This window comes from Pectinophora gossypiella, chromosome 1, assembly GCF_024362695.1.
Source record: "Pectinophora gossypiella chromosome 1, ilPecGoss1.1, whole genome shotgun sequence".
NCBI lineage: Eukaryota > Metazoa > Arthropoda > Insecta > Lepidoptera > Gelechiidae > Pectinophora > Pectinophora gossypiella.
The window spans coordinates 728,173-742,976 of record NC_065404.1 but is presented as its reverse complement, the minus strand read 5'-3'; the positions used below and the strand labels follow the sequence as shown (position 1 = coordinate 742,976).

General features: G+C 37.8%; 1 protein-coding gene and 3 non-coding genes across 4 annotated transcripts in view; 2 read left to right on the top strand and 2 right to left on the bottom strand.

Moving 5' to 3' along the window:
* The window catches only part of LOC126368684 (nephrin), a 760,982-nt gene extending 748,987 nt beyond the window's left edge, over nt 1-11,995 (bottom strand). Inside the window, exon 1 of the mRNA XM_050012828.1 lies at nt 11,931-11,995. The gene's annotated coding sequence lies outside the window, so the exon portion shown is untranslated. The remainder of the gene's footprint in view (nt 1-11,930) is intronic.
* Trnas-aga (transfer RNA serine (anticodon AGA)) lies at nt 713-794 on the top strand. The gene has a single exon. It is a non-coding gene; the product is annotated as a tRNA-Ser (tRNA).
* Nucleotides 11,996-13,372: 1,377 nt separating the features above from the next.
* Trnas-aga (transfer RNA serine (anticodon AGA)) lies at nt 13,373-13,454 on the top strand. The gene has a single exon. It is a non-coding gene; the product is annotated as a tRNA-Ser (tRNA).
* Nucleotides 13,455-14,453: 999 nt separating this feature from the next.
* Trnas-cga (transfer RNA serine (anticodon CGA)) lies at nt 14,454-14,535 on the bottom strand. The gene has a single exon. It is a non-coding gene; the product is annotated as a tRNA-Ser (tRNA).
* Nucleotides 14,536-14,804: the final 269 nt, after the last annotated feature.

Here is a 14,804-nt window from a genome sequence, read left to right as displayed (position 1 = left end):
ATTAAAAATATGAATGAGTGTTGATTTCAAAATGCAAGCCAACAAAACTGGTGGCCAAACTGTCTTTGTAGCTACTTCCTCGGAGTTGTTAACAAAATTATCTATGATGGAACAAGTAAATTAGACAAACACAATAATTAGTATAAGCAAAGATGTTCAGTTTGTTTAATATTGCACTTTAACATTATTAGCATAATTGTGCTAATTCCTGTAAACACCATCTAATTTTATTTTAAGTTATATCTGTCATTTTCTTATCCGCCGAAAAGGTTATCCGCCGAAAAGGAAAGGGACGAGTAATCGACAAGCATAAAATTTATGGAACACGTGTTAATTTTAAGCACAAATCAAAAACAACCGTCTAAAAAATTTACATTGACCCGACAGAATTATGTTGACAGCACACGTCAAACGGTTTGCATACCAGCGTGATACCTTTTTAATTCGCCCGGTTATTCATTCATTTACTCATTCTTCCTAAAATTAAGAGCTGTCAATCATCCGTCCCTTTCCTTTTCGGCGGATAAGAAAATGACAGGTATAACTTAAAGTAAAATTAGGAGGTGTCTGCAGGAATCGGGGCAATTTCTTCTTTCGTGTGTGTTGAAAACATATTCGAAACGTATATAGCGAGGGTCAATCATTTAGTGAAAGTAAACCGCTGCACATTACAATCGCAATGTGTTGCTAAATTCAGCTTTCAGAGATTGCAGCAGTCGTGGCCGAGCGGTTAAGGCGTCTGACTAGAAATCAGATTCCCTCTGGGAGCGTAGGTTCGAATCCTACCGACTGCGAAAAGCATTATTTTGTTTCTATAAAAATGTTTGTTCATTTTTAATTTAATATCTTACTGTTCCTGTCTTTTCTATTCTTACTTTTATTTTATTAGTGTGCAATTTCGCGAAATAAACTTTCTCTTTCTCTTTTTATGATACGTAATGTAATAGTTTTCAGTTTTAATATTTAATCAGGTTTAAAATATAAATAATTTTTAACTAAACTTAACTTAATCTTCGTATTTGTTTACAATACAAAAACGCTTTATTGCACATGTTACGTCATCATCCCCTATGTATAATGCTGACTACACCCCAACGATGCACACGGCACTAATATATGACGCCATTGATGGCCTAGATTATTTCGCAATAGAAACTGGAAACTGCTGAAGCAGCGGCGCATCGGAAGCGCGTGTGACCTCGAAGACGAGCCCTGGGAACCACTTTGACACACGCATCGGTCGGGTCGAGTTGTGGATTAGTATTAAGTTAATTAAGTAAAACAGTGTATTTTTTCTATCTTGAAGAAATTCCAATAAATTAATTTGTAGAAATTTCGGTTTTTTTTACATCCTTCGACTGTCGCTTTCGTAATTGGCGCAGTCGGTAGGATACTCGCGGGCTGGTTCGTGAACTACGCATTCTTCCGGACATCGAAGACACATCGCTACATCCGCGGACCACCTGGAGGCTTTCAAGTCCAGTTCGAGTATCCTGAACCTACGGGAGCTGCACAGCCAGGAGGAGTATCCAGAAATTGATACTGCAGAGAAACCGAGATGTATATGTGAGTTACTGAATATATTTCTTATTCGTGTTGCTCTGTTAGTTCCTAGTTCCTTTCCAAAATTTTTCGTAACGTAAAATCAACGCCGAGCGACTCTGCAATCAGGCAGGCTCGCAGGCAACGTAACGTAGATTTAGGTAGAATTATAGATAGCCCTGATTTAGGTAATATTTTAGAGGATATTTTTGAAACGAAAGTAAATATGTCTCACGACCCTGATGTAATTTATAAGGCACTTCGCCCTGTCCCCGAATTTGACGGGAACCCTAACGTTCTCGTTAGATTTATAAAATTATGTGACGCACTGGTAGTAAGTTACATGTCAACTGCTCAGGGCAGTGAATTAGGAAACTTATGTCTAATTAACGGCATCTTGAATAAGATAACTGGACCTGCTGCGACGATTATAAATTCAAATGGTGTACCAGACAACTGGCAAGGTATCCGTGATGCTTTAATCAACAACTTTGCTGACCAAAGGGACGAGACAGCTCTTTACAATGATCTGTCACTCGCTATGCAAGGCTCTAAATCTCCTCAAGAATTCTATAACCATTGCCAGACTTTATATAGCACCATAATGACATATGTGACATTGAATGAAACCTTATCCACCACTATCGAGGCTAAACGTCAGCTTTACAAGAAGCTTACGTTACAGGCTTTTGTGCGAGGACTAAAAGACCCTCTAGGGTCTAGGATCAGGTGCATGAGACCTCCTACTATTGAGAAGGCCTTGGAATTCGTACAAGAGGAACTAAACGCCCTCTATCTCCAACAGCGTAACGATTCGCTACCTAAAGCTCAATTACAGGGTAAACCAACCCCTACCTTTTTACCACCGGTACCTGTACCAGTACATAAACCATTTAATATGCCACCGCAGCCATTCAAATTTTACTCTCCCCCTCAGCAGCATATGAGATTCAACCCACAGCCTCAGAATCCCTTACCTGGACCTTCACGCACGCAGCAAATGTTCCGTGCGTTGCCACCCAACTATAACCCACGCAGTAACGTATTCCGTTTACCGCAAAGGAATCCAGTTCCCACGCCTATGAGTGGTGTCCAACATTTTACACCAAGAAACCTACCTTTGACAGGACATGACTGGAGGAGACACGGGAATCCACCCCCAACAAACTACTTCAAGACTCGTGAAGTAAATGTTAATGAGTGTGCGACCGACTATGATAACTACTACTACTATCCAGATTACTATAGTGACATGACTTACCAGCCGACTTATGACAATGACTATTATAATAGCTATCAAAATTACACTCAGTATGACGATAACTATAACTTACCGTGTCTGTACGAAGAGACATCCCCAGCTGACGTTACTGTACTTACCGATGAGAAAGACGAAACAACCACCCCCTCTGTAGGTGAAAATTTTCAGGAAACCCCGAATACAAAAAGACTAAAATAGAGGTTAATTTGCAAACACAGCGTCAATTACCCTTTATACAGATTTCAAATCCACCTTTGAAACTGTTAATTGACACCGGGGCTAATCAATCATTCATAAGCCCGGAAGCTGTAAAAAAATACTATCCCCACTTGCCACTTAACCATGACCCCTTTGAAGTGACTAATGTGCATGCGACATCTAGAAATAATTACTCAATAACTATACCTTGCTTTCCAGAGTTAAACGACAAAAATGAAATTAAACTGTTCATATATCATTTTCATAATTTTTTCGACGGTCTAATCGGGCTTGACCTATTAACGGATTGGGAAGCTAAGATCGATTTAAAATCACTATCCTTAGCAACTAAACATGCCGTAAATCCAATCAATGTACATAATTCGCGCAATACAAATTTGTATGAAAACATTATACCGGCACAAAGTACAAAATTAATAAAAATACCTATCCATACCTCGGATGGCGATGCATACATTCCGAGACAGATCATATGTAGTTGTATTATTCATGAATGCTTGACAACAGTAAGTAACAATCGTGGAATATTAGAAGTCGAGAATCCGACACCTAATGACGTTATCTTTTCCCTAGACAGGCCCGCACAGGCAGAGTTATACAATATCGAGTGCACGCGTACTGACCGCGCCCATAATGATCGCGCGAAACGTGTATTAGAACGATTACGTACGGATCATATGAACGCAGAGGCAAAAGCGAACCTGGAATCTTTATGTTCGCAGTATGCAGACGTGTTTTATCTGGAAGGTGAACCCCTTACATTCACTAACCAAATTAAGCACAGTATAAAAACCACCGATGAAGTTCCTATCTATACAAAAACTTATAGATATCCGTATGTACACAGGCAAGAAGTTAGGGAACAAATAGACAAAATGTTGGAACAGGGTATCATTAGACCTTCCCGCTCCGCGTGGAGCTCACCAATCTGGATTGTGCCGAAGAAAGCTGACGCCTCTGGTAAAACTAAATGGCGACTCGTTATAGACTTCCGTAAGTTAAACGAGAAAACCCTGGATGACAAGTATCCCATACCCAACATAACAGACGTGTTGGACAAGCTGGGACGATGTCAATATTTCACCACCTTGGACTTAGCCAGTGGGTTTTATCAGGTTGAGATGGAAACATCAGATGGATCCATCCCAAAAACAGCTTTCAATGTCGAAAACGGACATTACGAATTTTTACGCATGCCAATGGGACTCAAAAATAGTCCATCAACGTTTCAACGTGTCATGGACAATGTTCTCAAAGAATTGCAAAATACTGTATGTCTCGTTTACCTCGACGATATTATAGTCTTCAGCGCTTCACTACAGGAGCACATGGTAAATCTGGGTAAAGTCTTTCAAAAACTTCGTGAATCTAATTTTAAGATTCAGATGGACAAGTCTGAATTTCTTAAATTAGAAACACCATATCTCGGGCATATTATCAGTGGAGAAGGCATCAAGCCTAACCCAGATAAAATAGCCGCCATACAAAAATACCCTATTCCGAAGACAACCAAAGAAATTAAAAGTTTTCTAGGGTTGTTAGGATATTATCGCCGTTTTATTCCGGACTTGTCTAAAATCACCAAACCTATGACATCTATGCTCAAAAAGGGTGTAAAAATAAAACTTACCCCTGAATACGTTCAGAGTTTTGAGCACTGCAAAACACTGTTAACTAACGATCCGATTTTACAATACCCGGATTTCTCTAAGGAGTTTATCCTGACCACTGACGCATCGAACATCGCGTTAGGAGCTGTTTTATCACAAGGTACGATAGGCGCGGACAAACCAGTAGCCTACGCGTCGAGAACTTTGAACGATAGTGAAATAAATTATTCCACTATCGAAAAAGAACTCTTAGCTATCGTTTGGGCTACTAAATACTTCAGGCCGTACCTATTTGGCCGAAAGTTTAAAATAGTAACGGATCATAAACCGTTACAATGGCTCGTTAATATTAAAGAACCCAATTCACGGTTAACGAGATGGCGTCTAAAACTGTCGGAATACGACTACACCGTGGTGTATAAGAAAGGGAAACATAATGTAAATGCAGATGCTTTATCCCGCGTCGAATTACACAACGAAGAGACTAGTTCCATGGACGTGAACCCTTCTGAGAGGCCGCCCTCTCCATCTGGCTCTCGAACACTCACTGCCCATACGTCTCAGGAGAACCCAATCCTCGAGGTTCCTATTAGTGAAGATCCTTTAAATAAATTTCAACGACAACTAGTGTTGTCAGTAGTCGATGACGTCAAGCGTCGCCCAGCCGTTTCAAAACCTTTTGAAACACATACGCGTACCGTGGTCCAAATTTCACATACAGATTTAGAAAATGACGTTGTTAACGCCATTAAGGAATACATCAACCCAAAAGTAAAAACTGGCCTATTGATAACACCTCCCCTAGCAATGTACTCTATAATTCCCATTATCCAAAATAAATTCCGTAGTTCCGCCATGAATTTAGTGTTGAGTAAATCAGAATTAGAAAATGTAAAGGAGTACTTTAGGCAGCAGGAAATAATTAGGAATTACCACGACGGCAAGACGAACCACCGCGGAATAAACGAAACTTATTTGGCATTATCAAAACGTTATTACTGGCCTAAAATGAAGGACCAAATTTCAAAATTTATTAACGATTGTACGGTGTGTGGTCAAGGTAAGTATGATCGCAACCCCATCAAGCAAAGGTTTAATATCGTTCCTCCAGCCACCAAGCCATTTGAAATTGTACATGTGGACCTTCTCACTATCGAAAGTGAGAAATATCTAACTATCGTAGATGTGTTTTCCAAATACGGCCAAGCGTACCATCTACGTGATGGCACAGCCCTAAGTGTAATACAAGGGTTACTCCACTATGGTACTCACCATGGGTTACCTCTCAATATTGTTAGTGATAACGGCCCTGAATTCACGAATCAGATGTTCATCGAATTTTTAAAAGTACATAACATAGATCACCATAAAACACTTCCCCACTGTCCAAATGATAACGGAATCGTCGAACGCTTTCACTCCACCCTACTGGAACATCTAAGGTTGTTACGTCTAAAACAGAAAAATGAACCCGTCGTAAACTTAATGCCTTACGCAGTTATAGCATACAATGGATCTATACATAGTTTTACTAAATGTAGACCTTGTGACCTTATACGCGGCCATCTCGATCCTCGAGATCCCGTAAGCATAAATTTAACAAATCATTTACTTCAACAGTATATAGAATCGCACAGAAATCAGATGAAAGAGGTTTATAACATAATAAATGAGTCTTCTCTTCATGATCGTACAAATCTTATAGAGAACAGGAATAAGGACCGTGAGGACGAGGAGCAGTACCACCCTGATCAGCAAGTCTTCATTAAGAACCCGGTAGCAAGTCGCCAAAAACTAGCGCCTCGTTACACACAGGATAAAGTCTTGGCCGACTTACCAATTCATATTTACACCTCCAAAAAAAGAGGTCCTGTTGCTAAGTCGCGCTTAAAACGCGCCCCTAAATCTAGTAAATTGTTACAGGTTTCTGGTGATGATAGCTGTCCAGTGGGTTCGAGCGACAAAGGACATAAGACTTGAAAATCTAGATGACGGACCGGGACTCTTACCTTTTAAACTAGGACCGACAAGACTTATTTCCCATTACCACACATTTGTGCAATATGTACAAATCAACGACATTAAAGACAAAATTGACATGATAAAACTACAAATACGCGACTTTGAGACTAAACTACCGAATGACACGTATACTCTTTACGAACTACAGATAAATTATCTCTCAGAAAAACTGGATAATGTTATAGAACATTTGAGAAGTCTAGAACCCAACCGCGTTAAAAGAGGATTAATCGATGGCTTAGGCTCAGTTATAAAAAGCATTACAGGTAACCTTGATTATTCCGATGCCGTAAGATATAATGAATTAATTAAAGTTTTACAAGCAAATGAAAACAAAATCATAACTGAACTCGATAATCATGTTAGTTTGTCTAAGGAATGGATGTCGCAACATTATGAGGTAATGTCGCAACTAGCAGAGAATCAAAAACAAATTAATTCCACACTTGAGCTTTTACTAAATTCCGAATCATATAGAGAAAGCAGCTTAATTAAATATGCTAAGTTTTATCAATTACTTACTATAATTAGCGAAAACACTGAACATTTAGTTAAGGAATTATCTAGGATAGAAAACATGTTAGCATTTATACAAGCATCTAGTACTCATCATTCTATGTTAAGTACAGTTGTCTTAAAAAATATGATTAATAAGCTTAGGTTATTATACGGACGAGATAGGATATTAAACTTAGAGATTAGAAATTATTATAATATAATAAAACCAGGGTCGTATTACGTAGGAAATCAATTAGTTATACTTTTCAAAATTCCTATATTAGATATAAATACTTACGATCTATATAAATTAGCGTTAGCACCCAATAGAAATCATCAAGTCATCATACCCCCCTACCCTTACATAGCAACCGAAGGGAAATTATTCATGTACATAGAGGCTGAATGCCCGAAGGTTGAGGAGTTATACCTCTGTACAGAAAATCTCAATCATCAAATCAGAAAGCACGATGACTGTGTCCATACTTTAATCACCAACCAGTCTATTAGCAGCTTTTGCGAACCGACCACTATCGAGCTGAAGAGAGAAGCCATGGAACAGCTGGATGACAGAAGCTACATCGTGTCCTTCCCAAACCTCACAAGAACCCAACTTACCTGTGACGGCGACGACTACGATCAACTTCAAGGGAGCTACTTAGTGACGATGCCGCTACACTGTATTCTACGTACTGAAGAATTCACCATTGTTAATGAAAACGATCAAATTGCTGGCCAACCGCTGAAGCTCAAGAAAATATCCTTCACTGAAAGCCAAAAATCTACTACATCTCCACGGTTCCAGATGAACTCTATAAACCTGAAAGCTCTACATGACATTCAAAAGAAAATTACTTTACAAGCACCCATCGAAGTAGATAGTGTGGTACCACACTCACTGTATCACACAACCATCCCATTTTATGCACTTGTATTAGGTGCACTTGCACTGAGTATCATCATTTTAATACTAAAACGCCAGAAGAAATTCAACAAAATTAAAAATCATTCTACCTCTACAAAAAGCGAAACGAAATATGAAGACATAGGAGAACCAGGCAAGAGGAATCATCCCGCAATATTTTCTATAAAAACATAGAAAATAGTTGCTGTTCTTCGGGAGGGAGATGTTACGTCATCATCCCCTATGTATAATGCTGACTACACCCCAACGATGCACACGGCACTAATATATGACGCCATTGATGGCCTAGATTATTTCGCAATAGAAACTGGAAACTGCTGAAGCAGCGGCGCATCGGAAGCGCGTGTGACCTCGAAGACGAGCCCTGGGAACCACTTTGACACACGCATCGGTCGGGTCGAGTTGTGGATTAGTATTAAGTTAATTAAGTAAAACAGTGTATTTTTTCTATCTTGAAGAAATTCCAATAAATTAATTTGTAGAAATTTCGGTTTTTTTTACATCCTTCGACTGTCGCTTTCGTAATTCACATATAAACAACACTAAAAACAATTACAAATGTTTCTCGATCAACATCCAAAACAAATATTTCAATCACAGTACCAGAATCCAAATTATACACATTGTTTGAAACGCAATTATAAGCAATTATGTTCATACCTCTTGTGGTATTTGTCGTTGTGATTTAAAACGAAAATATTTCAACAAACCAATGCTCAATTCAACAGACCTTCTCTTTACAAAAATAGTAACTCCCAATTAAATTACAGGATAGTTATATCAATGACAAAATATAACATAAACAGCCTATACGGTCACGAATACTAATATGTACACATTTTGATATCATGTCACATTACCTTTTTTGACTAATTAAACCGTAAGTCTCATTAAATGTCAAATATGATAGTGCGACAGGGTTCTAAAGTGGGTATCTGATTTTACTCATGACAGGCCTCCCCTCAATCAACCGGAGGGGGGTAACAAAATAAAAACTATATAATATGACGTCACCATTCTCCCCAACCTTTTATGTGTTACTTTCAAAGGAGAATGTCTATTTTACTTTTATAGTGAGATCCTCCTCCCAATTTTACAGTCACTCCTTTTGGAATTCCTCCCTTTGTCGATCAGAAGACAGTCAAGTAAAAAGTCAAAGACGTATTTGACTCCTTTCTACCTTGTGCTTCCTTTACCTGTCTATTGTTCTTCCATCGCTTTTATAATTGTGTAGATGGAAATTTTAATTATGTCCGACCTTTTTTATTTTTATTTCTGAATGGAACTGTTTGTTCTGACTCGACTTTCGTTTAAAAAAGAAAAAAAACTCATAATAAAAAAGTTCAAAAGAAATGTTAGTACGGCTGTCGACCTTTCGTGAAATCATCAGTAGTACTATTAAGGGCCCACTCTCCTAATGCAGGATTCAAATTTAGAATATTCTCACCACTATCGGGGAGCTCCGCGCTGACGTCACTCAACCTGAAGTTGCGGATGTTATCCATACTTTTACAACTTTTCAAAACTGGTTGTGATGTATGATGCTTTTTATACATCAAGAATCAAGTCAGCGGGATAGAATACGATTAGGCAGTGTTTCAGCTTGTAACATGTTTAGAGACATATAAATAAACAAAAAAAAAAAACAAAACATTGGTCGAGACGAAATCGCGCTAAGTTTATAAGCACCTGTGAATGGCGTAGATGCCAAGAAAACTCATTGAACTGTACCTAATTTTAATTACATACATACATAAACTCACGCCCGTAATCCCTAATGTGGTGGGCAGAGCCACAAGTAATCAAAGACAACCAAATTATTATGATTATCAAATTCATAATAATAAATTTTACGTTAAAAATTATAATAACACGAACGAACGTGCACTTAGGATAGACAACCTTATAAGTGCTTGGACACTGTAATCTGATAGGTATTAACCAACCCATAATAATGGTCATTCTACCTATACTCGAGCTCAAACACAACGCAATCGCCGAAGACAAACATTGCAATCAATTGGACACGTTCATAACCAAATTTTTATGGTGAATCAATATCGTTGAATGAACTTGAATGGTCAATGTAATTTATCTGTGTAAACATTTTTAACATAAACGAACTAAGGCTAAACAAGTTTTATAAAATATTCTAGTGACTATCAAATTCAAATTCAAAAACATCTTTTTGAATTTGATAGTCACTTTGAATTTGAATCACTTTGTTGCACTTTGAATCGGCATTTTATACATAACGAACGGTACGACAGGTTCTGCAAAAAACCGGACCCGTCATCAGGTGTGACGCCTGACGCCATACGATTGCAGACTAGACTATCCGAGGAGGGGTGAGGTAAATCCATTTCAGCCGCTGGTGGGGAACGGAGAGTTGCCGTTCTATAATCATCAATTTAAGAGCAACGCTCTTCTCGGTGCAGCATTTTCCATGCTATTTTATTAGGGAAAAATAGGGTGCCGTTCTATGCATTGTATTATTCCTTATTTATGCCTACACCATCCCACTGCTAAGCAAATGCCTCTCTCCCTTTCTTCCCTTTCTTCCACTCCTCCTGATTATAGGCTCTCTCTTTCCAAGATGACACAAACTAACAATGATGACTATGAAAACAAATAATTAATACAATTACATGTTTCGCCAAGCATCAATGGCAGTAGTAGCGGCCTCCATGGTCCAGTGGTTGAGCGTTAGGCTCACGATCCGAAGGCCCCGGGTTCGAATCCCGGTGGGGACATATCACAAAAATCATTCTGTGGTCCCTAGTTTGGTTAGGACATTACCGGCTGATCACCTGATTGTCCGAAAGTAAGATTATTCGTGCTTCGGAAGGCACGTTAAACCGTTGGTCGCGGATACTACTTACTGATGTAAGTAAGTAATCGTTCGTCAGGGACCTTTGGCGACTCAATAATAACCCTGACACCAGAGTTGCGTGTTGGTTGTGAGGTTGGTATTCCACCTCACGACCCACACGCTAATAAGAAGAAGAAGTACCAAGTTTAATCCGGGAAAAATTAACAAAGATCTATGTGTGAGTTGTAAGCGTCGATGTCGCACTGAATTTGCCAAGCTTTAACTTATAACGACTCAATGGAGATAAACTTGGGGATGGAATTAAAGAAAGGAAAGTTCCGGGAGAGTTTGTAAGCGATTCTATAAGTTGCAAGAACTACGTCACAATATAAATACACAAACAGTCCAACAAGTACAACTCACACACACACACATAGATTATACCCTTTTAAAAACTACTGACGATTTCAGAATAAATTCTTGTTTTGAATGTCATTCAAAGATATAGATAAGATATAGCATTGAGAAACTCCTGTGTTTTTTTTTTGGGATAAATGGATATACTTGCTTGATTTGATATTTCACATAATAAGTAACGTATATTAATTGACTGGATAGATCATAATTAAGATTTATTTCGGCTGAAACAGTTCGAACTCAGTTGGCAACAATTTTCTGGCTTTGTTGATATAGTCACTTTTAAAGATACATTAATAAATATTTATTTCCTTCACAACATGATACAAAGTGTACATTAGACAATAGGATTAAACACATTGTTTTAAGTTCACGCGGTTATTATCATAATTAAAGCACATAATAACTGGTTCTTACCGCGTTTAAGTCAGGGATACGAGTCTCCCGATATTTCGACACTGACGGGACTCATCCCGTGATCATGGCACCTGCAACAGTGTCGAAATATCGGGAGTCTCATATCCCCGATTTAAACGCGGTAAGAACCCGTTATTATGTGTTTTAATTACTTTTAAAGATGTTGTGTGCATCGGACAAATATTAGTAAAGTAAGGGTAGTTATACCTATAACAACTTCGCAATGACAACGACACGCCAGGTGCAGCCGCGCGCACCAGTCATCCCGCGACGTAAGGTTTTACCTACGCTGAAGTACGGTAGTCAATGTTGGGTATGGCAGAAGAAGCATAAAAGTAGGATTAATGCCGTAGAAATGAGGCCTTTGCGTAGCATCTGCGGTGTGAAGTTGAGTGACAGAGTGAGAAACAGTGTGATAAGACAGATATGTGGTGTAAAAGACGATATAGTGACTAAGATTGAGAAGGGAATGTTAGGTTGGTTTGGACACGTAGAGCGGATGAAGGATAATACAATTGCAAAAGCGGTACATAAAGCGAAAGTTGATGGTAGGGCTGGCAGAGGACGACCGAGAAGAACTTACGATGACCAAATTTGAGATGTTTAATACGATCTACTCTGAACCGGCGTGCGTGTATGAAGCCTTTGATGAATGTGGAGGAAGCAAGAGAAGTGTGTCAGGATCGAAGCAAATGGAATTCTATAGTCTCTGCTTACCCCGGTGGGAAATAGGCGTGAGTTTATGTAAGTATGTATGTAAGGTTTTGCCTTATTTAACATTTAATCATCGTATCGACCCTTTAAAAATAGTTTTCTACGTATAATAAATGTAAATAGGTACCCATTGTAAAGATTCTGATAACTAAATAAAGACAGATCTAAAATAGACGGAAAACCTTTTGTATTTCTATTTATGAATTTTAATCAAGAAAAAGATTTTTTCCCGTTTTACTATGACGTCACAATGTTCTTTTTCTTCGTATAAATTCCATAGCAATTTTGTGTTTAGTCGTTCAGTAAAAAGTAACAGATTTAACTAGTTGGAAACTAACCTATTCTTTATATCAGTAGGCGGCTATTTATAATGCTGATGAACAGTTCGCATCTATTCTTGCGATAAGTTTCTCTCGTTCGTCTTACACCTACTTGTGATTTATTTTTCGTAGAATTTTCTCTCGGCTAGCTAGTATACTACTGTATACATAAGTTAGGTATATGAAACTAAAATATTAAGATAATTTTATTTATCAGCTGACATTTACACAAAGCAAATTATTATAGTGCATTGATATACTAGTTCTAATCTCTACTAAGGAAAAAATATGATAAGATAAAAATATACTTCAATTAATACTCATTACATTTGTACTGTACTACTACAACTAAGTATAATTACTTATTGAGTATAATAAAATTCTTACAAATTCTGTTCTAAACTTTACAAACGCCTCAGTAACACATGAAGTGAGTTGTTAATGTTGCTATGAGTATATTAAAAAAACTCATTGAAATACGTAGATCGCAGCTTCCAATCTCTTCGGCCTGCGTATGCGCTGTGCTAAAGTGAAAGTAGTCTTTAGACAGGTATGGGCCAATACATGTCGCTTATTATTAAAACGTGATGCGATATTTAAGTCCAGACGTGCACAGCAGTCGTGGCCGAGCGGTTAAGGCGTCTGACTAGAAATCAGATTCCCTCTGGGAGCGTAGGTTCGAATCCTACCGACTGCGAAACTTTTGACAGTAGTGTTTTTAACACGGTTTTTTCATCTTAATATCATTTTCCTAAAATTAAAAATAAATTTAAATAAATAAAACTTATAATAATAAATTTATTTAAATGTTTAGTTTACTTTATATTTTTTATATGTTTGACCCCCGCTCCGGGTCTTACTTGGCGCAGAGGTTGTCCGTGGCAATCCAGCGCGGTAACGCTGCTAGTGTCATGGGCACTTTTGGGCCAGGTTTGACACGGAGTGGGTTCTAGGTTAAGTAATTTTAAGAAAGGTTATTTGACTTTTGTAGTATTTAACTACAATTAATAAATTTTCTTATTTACAATTTTTCTAAAGTAATAATTTGTAAATAAATTTAATTACGAAAATAAATATTATTAGAAATATCTTTATATTTTTATAATATTATTATTATTACTACCGGAATATAATACCGATAGTTACTTTATTTTTGTATATTATTACGTGTAATGTAGGTATAATTGCCAATTATTACGCTCACAAAATACTTCATGAAATTTTAAAACATTGCGCTTCACATATTGGTTTAGCCGTACAAAGGAACATTACGGCGAATTTTAAAACGAGTATCAAAGGCATTATGGATGTTATTAAAAATACCACCAACCTTTAAATAGCTCATTTATTTTTTTAATCGAAAACACGAGATGTGTTGAAATTAAAAGGTTATCACACAGAGGGATGCAATTTTGTGCTCTACGTATTTACGGCTTCATGCGCGTACGGGTTAAGGGTGTTGGAACAAATTATTATTTTTTACTTTTTAATCCATAAAATAGCAATACTTTTTGCTTCTTCTTGGTATGCCTCTGGTCCTTCGAAGCCGGCATTAAGAAGAGGTTTAAGAAGCGCCGACCAACGAGTTGCGATTTTCTGACGTGCCGTCTATACAGTTTTCACTATCAAGTAACAATATGATTTATACATTCGAAACTGCAACGTTAACGGTAAAAAGGTTAATTTAAAAAAAATTCGCAGCCGGTAGGATTCGAACCTACGCTCCCAGAGGGAATCTGATTTCGAGTCAGACGCCTTAACCACTCGGCCACGACTGCCTTATTTTACGGCTCTAAGTTAGCAATCCCTATACTTGGTGAAAGTCCATACAAAGTAAAAAAATAATATCTCTCTTACAAGTTATAAGGCTAACGAAGCAGGTAAAACTAGTGTCCATGATAGGCGCAAAGGCAATGGGAAAGAACTTTAATGAAATTACAGGGAGATTATAATTACTATGTTTGTTAGGTACGTATAACAGTTATGACGTCACCTTTGTTTGCAAGATTGCTCAGAGACGAAGTAAAACAACACATTCCCGGGAAAT